We start from the raw sequence: 15,748 nt of genomic DNA, 5'->3' as shown, positions 1-15,748 counted from the left end.
CCCCCGCGCAGCTGCGGTACCTGTTGTCCGGCGCCTGCATCGCCCGGGCGCCGCCCGGTAACTCCGCGGCGGTGCGGCAAGACCTACGCCCCGCTCAGAACGGCTTCGCTCCCCCTTTGCCCCCTAACAGCGCCGAAAGGGGCTGCCCCCGCACCAGCGCAACACTTACCTAAAGTTTACCCGGCTCCCCCCGCCGGTGGTGGCCGCGCCGCCGGCCACCCTCCCACCGGCTACGAAGCAGCGGGCCTGTGAAAGCGGCCGCGCCCGCGCGCGGCCCAGCCTGCGCACCTGCGCGGCGCCCGCCCTCGATACCTGTCGCCCAGGCCGGCACGCTGCCGCGGGAGGGATTAGGGTCGGCCGCGGAGCCGCTCCCACGCAGGTGCGCGGGCACCGCGGCTCGAGGGTACCGGGGAAAGCTGCTCCCCTCGCCGCCTCTGTCCCCCGGCCAGGCCAGCCCGGTGACCGGCTGGCGACCAGGAGCCGCTTCAGTGGCTGCCAGCCGTGCCCGGCTCCAGAGCCTCCATTTGGTTGGACCTGCTGGGAAACCTTCACGAATCTCACTGCTCGAAACACGTCCAGTGTCCCCAGCTCTCCTGCGACACGTGCGTGGGTATTTCTCTGTAGGTAGCAACAACCGGGCAAGGGCCCATGAGAACGTTCAGATTTACTCGGGAAAGAAAAAACAGGAAACACTAGCAGCGGTATGAAAATGAATGTGTGTATGCCCGTGCCTCCCACGCACCAAAACACAGGACACGGGAGCAGATCAAACTTCCACTGACAGGTTCTCAAGGTGCTTGATGGCAATTTGCCTTGACTCAAAGAAATTCCTCTGAAACATGGGCAGATTTCTAAGCAGTGCCAAACTTCCATCGTCCACGAGGAATAGGTGCCATTCCCAAATTAACCTCAGGACAGCAGCTGGAAACATGATGGTTTGGTTTATGAGAATGACCGTTAACTCATCTCTAAATTCACTTTGATGCTATATGGGCCTAAAAAGACTTGAGTTTTGAAGGGTGTTTCAGGCAATCTAGATAGAATATGAATCGTAGCATACTGCTAATAATTTTGTATAAGAATAAAACTCATAGAAGTATGAAAATAACATTTTACCTTGGCTTTTCTGTTTGTTTTATAATTGCATCCATTCTTGTGTTCTGAAATTTACCTTCAAAGGCTTTAATTTTCACGTAAGACACAAGTGCTAGAAATTTTTTGAATATTTTTCATTTTAGTAACCATGTAAAACCTTGCCAGCCCCATTTTGTGTATAAAGATTTCTGGCTCCTTAAAAGAGAATTCTTAATTTACTTAGGGTACTGCCAGTGGTTTCCTTAGACTATATAGTACCTCGTATCTGTAAATTAGCATCTAAACACATAGTGAAAGACATTTAACTGGTTTGAATTTGCTCATTTCCCAAACACCAGCATTTTGTTTGCAAACAAGTTTGAATACATAGATCATCTTCAACAGTACAAATCATAGCATCATAGTATCAGTCAGGGTTGGAAGGGACCACAAGGATCATCTAGTTCCAACCCCCCTGCCATGGGCAGGGACACCCCACACTGGATCAGGCTGGCCAGAGCCTCATCCAGCCTGGGCTTAAACACCTCCAGACGCGGCGCCCCAACCACCTCCCTGGACAACCCGTTCCAGGGCTCCACCACTCTCATGGTGAAGAACTTCCTCCTCACATCCAGCCTGAATCTCCCCACCTCCAGCTTCATTCCATTCCCCCTAGTCCTATCACTACCTGAGATCCTGAGAAGTCCCTCCCAGCCTTCTTGTAGGGCCTCTTCAGTCTGGAGAAGAGAAGGCTCCAAGGTGACCTAATTGTGGCCTTCCAGTATCTGAACAGCCCCAACTCCTTCAGTCTGTCCTCATAGGAGAGGTGCTCCAGCCCTCTGATCATAAAATGTATTTTTACATTATATAATACAATAAATCCACAGTTTTATACACTATGCTTGGTATATAAGGCATCCGCAAATAAAATTTCAATGTGACACACCTTCGCTTATCCTTAAGCTATCTATTAAAAAATGTAATAAATCCATTCATCTCTCTTCATATGCAGACAACCCCAAAAAATTCTCTGTATCTCCAGAAAAAAAACACAACAAACATGTTCTAGGAGGTGTAGTATCATACACAGTAGGCTTTAAATTCAGATCCAGCAGTCAACCTTATAAATAGCTTCCTAAATGGCAGCTTCATAGTATCACATGATGAGCACTTGGCTTTAGTCTCCAATGTTTAGTATACTGCTTTCCCTTTAAAAACACTGATTTCAAGAGATTCTTTTTCTCCCAGGGAAGGAATTCAGTCCCAGTCTATTTGAGCCTCAAGTTACTAAATTTGGATCAAAACACTGAAGTGCAGTGAGTAGTCACTTAATTGTGATAAATCATTCTGGTACAGCACAAAAATTTCACAGGCTTTGCAATAAAATGTTTGATCTAGTGGTTTGGGAGAGGAGGGCCTGGGTTTGAATGACCATATTGCCTTAAAAATGGCTTCAAGTGCTCTCAGTTTCGTAACATCATGTTAAAGTGAAAATTGGTGGCTAAAATTATGTTCACAATTGCAACCATTTTTTTAATGCTGTGTGTAACTTCGATATACTCACTTAAGTTTTAAGGGCCTTTAGTGTTTTCTTCTGCTATATATTGGAAGAGTATCCAACACCATTTCCTATTGAAATGGAAAAGGTCCAGCAACTTCACATGCAGTATGGAATGGACAACTCCATTGATGTTTATAGCTTTAAAACACTAAAGTTAAATTTGGAGGTCTTGGGAGACAAGCAGGAACATTAAGTCATTCATTAAACATTTGGGGTGACTTAAAGAAGCAGGAACCCTTACGCAGGCCAAAGTAAGCTAAGTACAACTGAGCTGTGAAAGGTCAGTGCAAAAGATGTCAAACTAAAGGGACACTAACATTAATATTTTCACAGTATCACAGTATCACAGTATCACCCAGGTTGGAAAGGACCTCGAGGATCATCGAGTCCAACCTGACACCGCAGACCCCATGACTAGACCATGGCACCAAGTGCCACGTCCAATCTCCCCTTGAACGCCTCCAGGGTCGATGACTCAACCACCTCCCTGGGTAACCCATTCCAATGCCGAATGACTCGCTCGGTGAAGAACTTCCTCCTCACCTCGAGTCTGAACCTCCCCTGGCGCAGCTTGAGACTGTGTCCCCTTGTTCTGGTGCTGGTTGCCTGGGAGAAGAGGCCAACTCCCTCCTGGCTACAACCACCCTTCAGGTAGTTGTAGAGGGCAATAAGGTCACCCCTGAGCCTCCTCTTCTCCAGGCTAAACAATCCCAGCTCCCTCAGCCTCTCCTCATAGGGCTTGTGTTCAAGGCCTCTCACCAGCCTTGTTGCCCTTCTCTGGACACGCTCAAGTGTCTCAATGTCCTTCTTAAACTGAGGAGCCCAGAACTGGACACAGTACTCAAGGTGCGGCCTAACCAGAGCAGAGTACAGGGGCACTATGACCTCCCTGCTCCTGCTGGCCACACTATTCCTAATGCAGGCCAGAATGCCATTGGCCCTCCTGGCCACCTGAGCACACTGCTGGCTCATATTCAGGTGGCTGTCGATCAGCACACCCAGGTCCCTCTCTGTCTGGGAGCTCTCCAGCCACTCCGACCCCAGCCTATAGCTCTGCATGGGATTGCCATAGCCAAAGTGCAGCACTCGGCACTTGGACTTGTTGAAAGCCATCCCATTGGACTCTGCCCATCTTTCCAGTCGGTCGAGGTCCCTCTGCAGAGCCTTTCTACCCTCTAATTGACTAACATCTGCCCCTAACTTTGTGTCATCTGCAAACTTGCTGATGACTGACTCTACCCCTTCATCCAGATCATCAACGAATATGTTGAAGAGGACAGGGCCCAGCACTGATCCCTGGGGGACACCACTGGTGACTGGCCTCCAGCTGGATGCGGCACCGTTCACGACCACTCTCTGGGCCCGGCCCTCCAGCCAGTTCCTAACCCAGCACAGAGTGTAGTGGTCCAATCCACAGGCTGACAGCTTAGTCAGCAGTTTGCTGTGGGGGACGGTGTCAAAGGCCTTGCTGAAGTCTAGGTAGACCACATCCACAGGCCTCCCCACATCCACCAGGCGGGTCACCTGATCATAGAAAGAGATCAGGTTGGAGAGGCAGGATCTGCCCTTCCTGAATCCATGTTGGCTGGACCTGAGCCCTTGGCCATCCTTCAGGTGCGCAGTTATTGCTGCCAGGATAATCTGCTCCATCACTTTCCCTGGCACTGAGGTCAGGCTGACTGGCCTGTAGTTTCCAGGTTCCTCCATCCGACCCTTCTTGTGGATGGGGACCACGTTGGCCAGTTTCCAGTCATCTGGGACCTCACCAGTGAGCCAGGACTCCTTATTTGTTTGCACTGGAGAATACATAGGGAAGTTACTATCTGCATGTCCAGCCTTAGAAGCATGGCTGTACTACAGTTAGTTTTGAGCATAGGGCAAGGATAGGGGAGAGCTGAAATATGGCTGATGGCTAAGAGCTGCATCCTCAGCATAGAACTTGATGGCAGTGTTTGAGAGTAGCACATTCATGTAAGCAGCTTTGTTCTGTTTTCAGTGCAAAGCTGTGTCCTGTTCTAGAAGCAGGATGCTGCCTAAACTGCATGTGCTTCTATTCTTTCCTCCTATAATCGAGCTCCTACCACAGATTAATATATGCAGAGAGGTTGCCTCTTAACAGCTCACTCCCTCACAGCAAAGAAAATAACAGATGTCTTGAATACACAGCCAGAATTTAAAATATAATATTTATTATACTATATCCTTAGATCAGTGTTTGGATATTTAAATAAATTTTGTTGCTAAGCACAACTTTAGGTTGCTCATTTAATAAGCCTTTATTGCAAACTCGAGACCCTATATTTTGATGTCGTTCATGAAAGAAACAAGCACCCAACCCCAGAACCTTTAATACCAAGAACAGTTGTCAGCCTCCAATAATTTTTTTTATTCCCTATTAAGAAGTTGCAACAATGACAGTCATCTGCATTTATTGTATCTTAACTGTTTGGGGGAGAAACAGGGTTTGGTGTTACAAATCTGGCTTCAGTGGCCACATGACTGTACTAGTCACAGGTGCAAACTATTGAAAAGTAGTGAATTCAGCTGAGATAAGTTGCATATAATGAAAGTCTGTTATATGAAGAAAATAAAATGTACCAAATTTGTTAAAGAAAAAAAAAATCCTCTCAATATTTGTCATCTTAGGCCATTTTTACATTTCATAAAGCCTTTTCCGAAGGAAATAAAATAGAGAAAAGCATCTTTCATGCAGTAATTCTGGACTTTGAGTATTTTCATTAGGAAATGTCTATGTACAGTAGGACTGTGCTGCTCCCTTCAAGAAACACCAAATTCACAGGCAAACAGTAATAGGAGTCCAAAGAGGAATGAAATAACTTTTGTCAGAAATAAGATCATTCCCAGATCATGCTTACATCCCATTACATTAATTACTGTGATGATAAGAATATATATATACAGTATATTTGGTACACAGAGTAGCATTGCTATTTTCACAGTTAAAAAGAGTGGGGGGGAATCTTGTGAAATACCCAGATATTTGCAGGTCTGCTACCACTCATATTACTGATATTAAATATATATATATAAAAATATATATATTAAAAAATATGGTTGATACAGGGAAATATGCAACAGAGCAAATATTTGTGCTCGAGAAAAATCACAGACTGTTGGCAAACCAGAGGAAATTGCATTAATCAGATGAAATATAGTTTGTGAGCTTGTTATCCAGTATACCAGACATTCAAACCAAATCTTCAGCTATTTTTTTTATTAATGCAATCAAGTTATAATGCTGAAAGCATTTAAATTCACATTTGTTGGGTTAACACTGAATTGCTTGATTACAAGCAAGCTACAAATCAGTCAGTCTCACTTCTGCCCTGGTGTGAGTTCTCTTGGAACACATTTTAAGACACTTGAAGGAGAACAGAGTGCGTGGGAACAATCAACGTGAATTTACTGAGGGTAAATCTAGCCTGATCAATCTGACTGTCCTCTGTGCTGAACTGACAGAACATATGGATGAGAGAAGAACAGCGGATGGTACTTATCTTGGCTTTTGCAAAGCTTTCTACACTTTCTCCCACAATGTTCTTCTGTCCAAGATGAGACATTACAGACTGGATGGGGGAAATCTGGATGGATGAGTAACTAGTTGGATGGTTGGGCTCAGAAAGTAGTAGTTAATGGGTTGTATACTATCTAGATGTTGATAGCAAATGGAGATATCCAGGGATCTATCCTTACATTTTTAAGATTAAAGGATCTGTCCCGTCTTTATCAGTCACTTCGGGGACATAAAGGTGTACATGTTCTTCAGGTCTGCAGATGAGAGACACAAACTGGGAGAGCTAATAGACGTGCTTAAGGGCAGAAATGCTGACCAGAGGTACCTAGATATGCTGAAGAAATGGGCTGGTAGGAACCGTATGAAAATTGGTAAGAACAAACCCAAAGCCCAGCACTAGGCAAGAAAAAAAACCCAAACCACTCAGTGGTGGGGCCAGACTGGGGACTGCCTAGCTGGAGTGCAAATCTGTGGAAAAAGCCCTGGGGGTTTTGGCAGAAAACAAGTATGAGCCTGCAGTGAGCCCTGGCAGCAAAGCAAGCCAACACCACCCTGGACTGTATAAACAGAAGCAAAGTCAGTAGCTCAAGGGGCGTTACTATCTCCCTCTTATAAGTTTTTTTTTTTAGAGATCACACTTTGAATACTGAATCATAGGTTAACTCCAGGTGAAAAGGCTCTTCAAGATATCCGTATTAAGGATTAAATATGAGACCACACTATGAGCTTTATTCAGTTGGATCTTGAATCTCTTCAAAGGACAGACACAGCATAATTTATGTGGGCAGACTAATCCAGTGCTAGACTGCTCTCGTGGTGAAGAAGTTTTTTTCATGCCAATAACCTCTTGTCTTCTTACTATGTGTAATTATGAAGAGCATGTCTCTTTCATCTGGATAGACTCCTCATGGATATTGGTGGGCTACTGCTGTATGTCCCCAAAGCCTTCCCTTTGCCAGGCTGGACAAGCCTAGTTGTGCCACTGATTACATAAATTGCCGTATGAATGTAGCATTGCTTGAATTTGCAATGAATTTGTCTGTAATCTGGTTTTACAACTATGTCATTCTGTCTTTCAAAGTACTGGAGGTGAGCATAAAATAATTGAAGACAAATGCAATATACTAGAGTACCTTTCACTGAATGTAAAACTATTTTCTTTATGACTCACTCTCATCTTTACCTTTCATCTATTTATGCAGTGTTCGCCCCTCTATTGTTCCTGTTTCAAAGATGGACCTCAGAGAAACTATCTTAACTCAGTGGGATGATATTCAGAGATACCAGCAAGTAAAAGGGTTGACAAGCTAATAAAATGTACATGAAAGGTGCCAGTGTTTTCAACTGGATGTAGGAATGAGCCCTTAGTCATACTAAATGAAAAAGGTTTGTTCAGTCTGAAAAGACACTATTTAGTTAAATATTATCTAAGAAGCAAATATGTGATAGCTCCTTCATTCTAAAATGCTATACTATAAAGACTGCTCAGCTCTTTACAAATTCTTTAGTACTCCACTGGGGGAGGAGGTAAGAGGCAAAATGTATTTACTGTGTATTTCTTGATGTAGCATTACAGCAATAACATGCATATGTTTTTCACTACATTTCACTATATGTATGTGTAGCATACAGAAAAAGAAGCATATGGCTGGCAGACATTAAAAATATATATGAAATATCTGAAATGTGGCTTTATATTTTGAAATATGGGTTTAATACATTAATTACCATCTGTATATTTATTGAACTGTCTCAACTGTGCAAAAAGATATGACATGTCCTTAAGCATTTGTTGAATCTTCACACATATTGCAGAATCACTATTTAACATTCAGCAACCCATGTAATTTGTTATTGGAAGACTTTTTGTTTCATTGAGTGTCAGGAGGGTGGAGCCAGGCTCTTCCCAGAGATAATCAATGACAGAACAAGGGGAAATGGGTGCAAGCTGGAGCAGAGAAGGTTTCATGTGAACCTCAGGAAAAACCTTTTCACTGTGTGGGTGACAAGATACTGGAACAGGCTGCTCAGAGAGGTTGTGGAGTCTCCTTCTCTGGAGACATTCAAAACCCACCTGCATATGTTCCTGTGTGACCTATTTTAGGTTATTCTTCCCTGGCAAAGGTGTTGGACTAGATGGTCTTTTGAGGTCCCTTCCAACCCCTAATGTTCTGTGATTCTGTGACCCTAAACTTAGTTCAGGAGCAATGTAGGTGTAATTTAGTCTCTGATCAATGATAATTATTAACAAAATCTGATGGATGAAAGTAATAAATTTAGATGTTCACTATATGCATCTTGCACAGAGATCATTCATTAAGGAATTCCTGGTTTTGTTGTCTTTCTTCCTCTCTTTTCCAATTTTCTTCTAAGTTTTGATTTGCTCATGTTGCTGATGTTGAACATGGTACCTACTGCCTGCAGGTAGATCACACAAAGGGCACCAGTAGATGTCATGCCTGAAAAAATAAATGAACTGAAGAAATTAGTAAGAATCATCTCTCTACACTGTTTCTAATGAGAGGAACAAAGCAGAACTGAGAACAGCTACTTTTTTTCTTGATATATGAGTTGACAGAGGTAGCACAGAACTGAATGTATACTTACTACATAGGCAGTATAGGACTTTTGCAGATTACTATTAAACATGTATTAGTACAGACTGGTTTATGACAGAGAAAAAAGGTGCAGAACTTAAAAAGATGAGGAAAAAGGATGACAGAGATGATGGTTGAGTAAGGAACTGAGGAATCAGTAACAAAGAGGGAAACAGAGAAAAGATTCCTGGGGTGAATTTAATTTAGGAATTTCCAGGGAAATGCACTCAGCATAAACCATGAAAGAATATGGTAGTGCTGATTAGTGCAACACAAGGTGAAAAGCAGGCAGGAAAATAGAGACACAGTGAGTTAACTGTATTACAATTTTTTTTTTTTTTTCTTCAAAAAACACCCTGTGCAGAATGAGCATCAGAAAATGAACACAAATTGTATGAAATTATTATAAATGCAGGTGCAATTAAAAACTGCACATATGCCTGTCATGCACCATAAAACAATCAAATGAACTAAAAGAATTAAAAACTTGCATTTCTTAACTAATCAGATCTAGCTATTTCACTGCCATTGGAGTGGCTGACACACCACAAGCATGTGCTACTAGTCAGGAAGACCTGAACAGGCTGTAGAGTGGGCAGAGAGGAACCTAATGAAGCTGAACAAAGGCAAGTGTATTGTCCCTTACCTAGTGACAAGTAACTTTATGCACCAGTACAGGTTAAGGATTGACATGGTGGAGAGCAGCTCTCTGGAGAAGGATCTGGGAATCCTGGTGGATAGCAAGTTCACCATGGGCCTATAGTGTGCCTTTGTGGCCAAGAAGGCCAATAGTATCCTGGGGTGCACTAAAGCAGAATGTGGCTAGCAAGTTGAGTGAGGCTCTCCTCCCCCTCTGCTCTGCCCTATTGAGGCCATATCTGGAGTACTGTGTCCAGTTCTTGGCCTCCCAGTTCAAGGCAGATAAGGTACTACAAGAGAGTGTCCAGCAGTCTACAGAGATGATGAGGGGACTGCAGCACCTCCTTGAGGAGGACAGGCTGAAAGACCGTGTCTGTTTAGTCTGAGGAAGAATGAAAGGGGTTCTTGATGCTTCTCTAAAACCTAAAGGGTGAGTCTCAAGAGGATGGGTACAGACTCCTTTTAATGGTGCCCAGCAACAGGACAAGGGGCAACATGCATGAACTAAAACACAGGAAGTTCCATCTAAAGATAGGGAAATGCTTTTTTTTCCTTTGAGGGTGACAGAACACTGGAACAGGCTGCCCATAGAGACTGCAGAGTCTCCTTTCTTTGGAAATGTTCAAAACCTGCCTGGCTGCAATCTTGTGCAACCTGCTCTAGATGAACTTGCTTCTGTGATTCTATAACTAAGTAATTAGACCTACTTAATTTGCATTTTAATTAAATGTGTTCAGGGGAGAAGGAAAAACAATACAGAAAAGGAGATATACTGTGTTACTAAGCCCAAGATGTATGTCAAACTATACTAACTTCAGTATACCTGACAGCAAAAAACAACGACACAATCAATCAAGACTCAAGGGTTTGGATCTGCTACACTACATATTCAAGATGTGTGTGCGTTATTATAGCTGAAAGTGGACAGAACTTAAAAGCAAGACAGAGGGTTCAAATTTAGAAAGCTGAAATAAATTAGAAATAGTTAGGAAGACTTACGTGTAAAAGGAAATAGGAAGAAACTGTAGTAGAGAAAAAGAAAGAACCAATTACATTTAAGTAGTTTAAAAGAAAGGTTTTCCAGATGGCTGATTGAAGGAAGACAAAAATTAATATGTTTTCAAAGATGGTTTGTATCAGCAAAAGTTAAGTATGAAGAGCAGAAAAGGTGGGCTCATCAATGAAAGTAAGAAGAGAGGTTTTTTATGTTAGTAATACCTCACCAGCAGTCTTTAGAAAGAAACTTTTAGTGGATTCAAGACAATCAGAGAGAAAAAAAAAAATCAATAGTGGCTAGCTAGCACCTGCTCTATTTATAGCCCTTAAATCTGACATTATTTTTTATATATATATATATATATATATATATATATATTTAGTGCAGCTTATGGATTTGGGTTTTTAATTATTATTTTTTTCTCCTTCCAAAGATGTGCTTTGCTGACAGGTCAGGGAGCTATTTAAACAACTTAAAGAAAATATTATATAATACTCTAATAAAGTATGTTTTGCTGTATCTAAGATAGAATAGAATAGAATAGAATAGACCAGACCTGACCAGGTTGGAAGAGACCCTCAAGATCATCATGTCCATAGATTAGATCCCCAAAGGCGCATACATTTTTCTTTGATATACCTTCTACTGCTGTCTTTTCTCACTGATATCTTTATTTACATGCAATATATACATCAGCATTACATTGCAGAAACCTCAAGTAATTCTATTTTTAGATATATTTTGTTAAAAGTTAATAAAGTTTTTATTTTTAATACTTTCTACTGTCATTAAAATGTTCATCATTGGTAATGTTTTCAACATGCAGTTGAAAGTACCTAAAAAAACCCACCATATTCCACTCACTTCTCGGGGAACAAATTCCCATATAGATTCCAGGGGAAAAAAATAAATTAGTAATTTATCAATGCATCCTTTGTTGACAGGACATGCTATTTAAATGCTAAATTCTGTTCTATTTGCACTATCACACCTACCAACATAGTTTATTCTAGATTTACAACATACAAATAGGATGAAAATAAAGGAAGTGGGTGTTGAGAGCAGCAGGATCCTGAGTAGAGCACTCAGTGGAATGCTTAGAGAATTGTTTCGTGTACTCCAGTTCTGCTCTTGGTCCATTACTTGACTTTGACATCTAGGATGTATGCACATAAACCCAGCACTGGGATTTAAGACTGCAAGTTTTTAAAATCCCTTAGCATGACAGACCTCAAATATTCAGGATTTTCCCATGGTAACTAAAGTTCTACTTTTAAAGATGTCCACAACTTGTGGGTTTTTTTTGCCTAGGCCTCCAGTGAGACATTTTCTTTCATAGTCCCTTTGGGAAACTAAGTATAGTAGCCATGGTTCAATTATTCCCACTGTAAACACACAGTCAAGGTATGTACAAACCACAGGGGAATTGATTACATTCACTCAGAAATATAAGCCAAAGGGCAAAAAGGTAATATTCCAAAAATTAAACAGCATCTCAGAACGATTGAGGTTGGCATGGACCTCTGGAGGTCATCTGGTTTAACCTTCCTAGCTCAAACAGCATCACCACAAGCAAGCTGGCGAGAGTTGACCGGTGGCTGAAGTATAGGATATGAATGTCAGAAGGGATAAGAACTTGATTTTATTTTCTCTGTCTTCTGGGATGCAGGATAATTTTCAGCCTAGGAGATCTGTAAAGCCATGCTTTGAACTTAATTTTGATACAATAAAATTTATGGGGTTTAACTCACAAGGAGTGACAGAGACAGATCCCATCAAGCCCAGACTGAATGTTAAAATTCTGGTGTAGGGGGAGGCGGAGGTTTGAACCCCTTCAGAAAAGGTTTGAAACAAGTTGTTCTAATTTTTGTGTTGTCATTTGCTCATTCTCCTGACAAGACTTAAAAAGAAATGGTGATATTTTCAAAGATGCTGTGAATACCTTTTGGATATGCTCTGAAAGGTCTATCAGATGAAGTTGTTTAAAAGAACTGTGGTATAAATCTGCTTTTGGCTCTAGTTCAGCTTCTTCGTGAACTACCGTGATATCTAACCCTGAAGACTAGCACCATTTTGAATATATGAATATGTGCAACTCTAGGTTTCTAGGAAGTTTAAATAACAAGACATTGAACTGTTCATTAAGCAGCAAGATGCAAGAACCACACACTTGGAATTAGATTCTAAATGTCTGCCTAGGTTATCTAATGAGTCACACTATTTTAAGCACAAGTCTTTTATTGCCATATATATGTTTTGTTTCTCCAGACTGAAATTACCTGGGGCAATGAGTTTTTGTGGTGTGAATACTTACACAATAGCCAGAAAAACTTGGTCTGTAATATAAAACCTGTCTCTGGAACTGCATTTATTCCTTATATAAACTCCAACCTTATATCTCTGTGGCAAAGGAAATGTTTGGTGCTAGAAAGCTAAATTAAACCAAAGCAGGTAACCAAACAATGAATTCAATACATGCATTTTCTACTGCCTGAATGTGAATCTTAATTAGGCTTTTTTAGAGTAATTTTTGTATGCTCAGATTTTGAGTATGCCAACTAATTTAATGCTTCCTCCATTTTCTCTAATTATTTTAGCAGTTTTTATTATATCTTAGTTTTAATATTTTTGTGAGGCTGAGTCTGTTTCAATGTATAACAAACAACTTGATGAGCCCTTGTTTTCAAGACTAGTCTCTCTGTCTTGAGTGGAATTACCACTGCCTGCCTGCTAATATGAATAAACATGCACAGCCCATCTCAAAACAAGAAAAATAGTCCTGATGCTGAAAATTTTGCTCATTTCTATCAGTTATATATTCAGGCTTATTATCTAGAAGCTAACTTCCTGATATTGTACATTTGCATATGTATGAACAGTCATCCATTTGCACTCAGTTATTCTTGGTGCTGTCTTTTAGCTCTTGTGAGTAGGAATTTCAAACCTCATCCATCACTTCTGCTCTTTATTCATTGGTCCCTGATCCTTCTGTAGGAGGTTTCACCTGGCATAGATATTGAGGAAAGTAGGCCTGGTGCAGAGGAAAGGAAGGTATCGTCCTGCTCAACAACTCCAAGCAGTGCTACTGCTAGTAGAGCTGCTATGATATATATGATCTTGGGATATAGATGTAGACAGGGTCTTCTCCAGCTCCTCACCTGAATCACCTTCAGAAAATGAAAACAGGGCTTGCAATTGCCCTGTTTGTTTTTTGTTTGTTGTTTTTTTTTCCCTCCATTCCTGTAATGGTCATCTTAAAGGTACAGCACAGTTATTATAGAGATGAGTGCTATCTCAAGCCTTATTGACATGCTACCATGCTTTTAAAAACAGCTTTCAGCTTACTTTTAACAAAGGTGACAGAATATTTAATGAAAAAAAAATAAATCATTATTCACAAAGCTGGTTTTAATGTTAGAAAGATTAAGACATGTAACAGTGTCTTATCAACTAATCCCCATTTGATTTAGTGAAAACGCTGAACTTAAAATAACTGAGGTGTTGTAACAAATGCATCCATGCTCCTTTGTACCGTTTTCCTTAGTGACACTGCAGAAGCTGTTGATTTATATTTTAATGTCTCTCTATTATAATGCCTCTTCAGAATTCACTTACTTCATACTTAATGTAGTAATTTAACTTGTCTACATATACATAGGAAAATGGAAAGGACAGAAGAATTTGGGAGACTGATGTTATATAAGCACTCTATCCCTGTAAGGATTCATCAAGGTATTGTAAAGTTACAGTGCAACCCTTCCAGAAATTGGCAGATCTTCCCAGGTTTTTCAAAATACACTAAGGACACGTGTCAAAGCTGCCCATGTAATGACACATTTTCATTGAAATAGAAATGTTACAGCAAAATAATTTTAATATGCAAAGACAACCATTAATTGCTCAAAGCTACTTCTTAAGTAACTGAGCTACTTTCTCAGCCTGAGGGACCCATATATTCCCACAACAGGCAAATTTGCAAATGTTATCAGAAGGGAAAAGATGTAAAAGCTGCTTCTCCCCTTATTAAAGGAGCTCACCGTTCTTTAGAGCAAAGCAGAACTTCGATTTCAGCAAATAAAAGGTCTCTGTTACACTTTTAGAATTGCTCCCTCCGCACTAAAGTTTTAAGTAGCTGTCATAAATGCAATAAATTAGGCTTTATTAAATTACACTGGTCATGATATTTTGGGAAGAAGGCTGGTGGGTCTGTTGGGTTTTTTCATCATTAGAAGCTACAGATGGGATCCTATATATATAAAATGGAAAGATCTTTGTTAGCTACTATTATAGAAATGTACTGTAATCTCATTAATAAGAAAGAAAAAAAACTATATTCAAAGATGACCTTAAATAAAGAGGACAGAGAAAAAGCTGAGGGATGCAATCAGAAGAACGCCTCTTATTAACTTTCCTTGTTTTAAAGAAACTAAATGAAGGCGAAGCAAATACAAAAATATCCTGAAAACACCAGAGAAATAGAAAGTTCATTTAATGAGCTGAAAAAACCCAAGAATTTTGAAAGAACAAGAACACAGAGAAACTCCCCTATCATGAATGCTCTCTCCATCTGCAATCCTGTTTCTTAGTCATACCTCAGATAGAAAATCCTATAACACTGAGCTTCACATATACTGTATCTTAAATATAAGGCCTGCAAGAATGCAATGTGATTTTAGTAGTGTCTGATGTCACAAACTAGTACAGAAAAACAACTGAAAGAATGATACAGAGCCTTCAGGAAGCAGGCAGTGAGAGGTTACTTATCCTCAGGTAAATGGTGCCGAGAGGCTGTAAACTACAGTAAAGTGTCAAAATCATAGATACTGCATCTGCATACAAATTATGCACCTGAATAAGAAGTATTTAGTATGAATTTTTAAGAAAGATAACTTTGAACAACATTTGCATACTAAAAGACATTCAGAAGATTCGCCAATGCCATGGAATGGTAGCCGTAAATGATGCTGCAGTTAGAGGCATTCCAATTTTCCCAGCTGAACTGACAGAGATTGAAAAAAAAAAATATGAAGTTGCATAATTCACAAAATTCGAACTAAATCATTAGCACTGACTGTAAAATCACTTGCAAGGAAGCAACACTTTGGTTTGCTGATGCCCTAGTTCCGTATTTCTTTTTAATGGCATAATCAACTGTCAATTGAGATTAAGTTGTTTGAAAAGGTCTTTTCATTGAATTAAGCATCTTAATAAAAGTGATTACTTTTCTAATTCCCCACTGGGCTATTAAAATATAATCCAGTACCAACTGGAGAAAAAGTAGAGTCTTTGTCACTCAATTGATGTTTGGACTGAGCCCATAACATTGAAACCAAAGCTATGGTCTG

General features: G+C 40.6%; 1 protein-coding gene across 3 annotated transcripts in view; it reads right to left on the bottom strand.

Annotated features, from left to right (window-relative positions):
- DGKB (diacylglycerol kinase beta) overlaps window positions 1–15,748 on the bottom strand; it is a 488,212-nt gene that overhangs the window by 370,345 nt on the left and 102,119 nt on the right. The window contains exon 1 of one of the 3 annotated variants that reach the window (XM_068152504.1): window positions 170–186. The exons of the other annotated variants lie outside the window; for them this stretch is intronic. The gene's annotated coding sequence lies outside the window, so the exon portion shown is untranslated. Of the gene's footprint in view, window positions 1–169; window positions 187–15,748 lie in introns of those variants that run through there. 3 annotated transcript variants of the gene reach the window in all.

The sequence above is a fragment of the Melanerpes formicivorus genome, unplaced genomic scaffold (assembly GCF_026170545.1).
Source record: "Melanerpes formicivorus ecotype bairdi unplaced genomic scaffold, bMelFor1.0.p_v2 SCAF_23, whole genome shotgun sequence".
NCBI classification, from domain to species: domain Eukaryota; kingdom Metazoa; phylum Chordata; class Aves; order Piciformes; family Picidae; genus Melanerpes; species Melanerpes formicivorus.
This window is presented reverse-complemented; position numbering and strand designations above follow the sequence as displayed.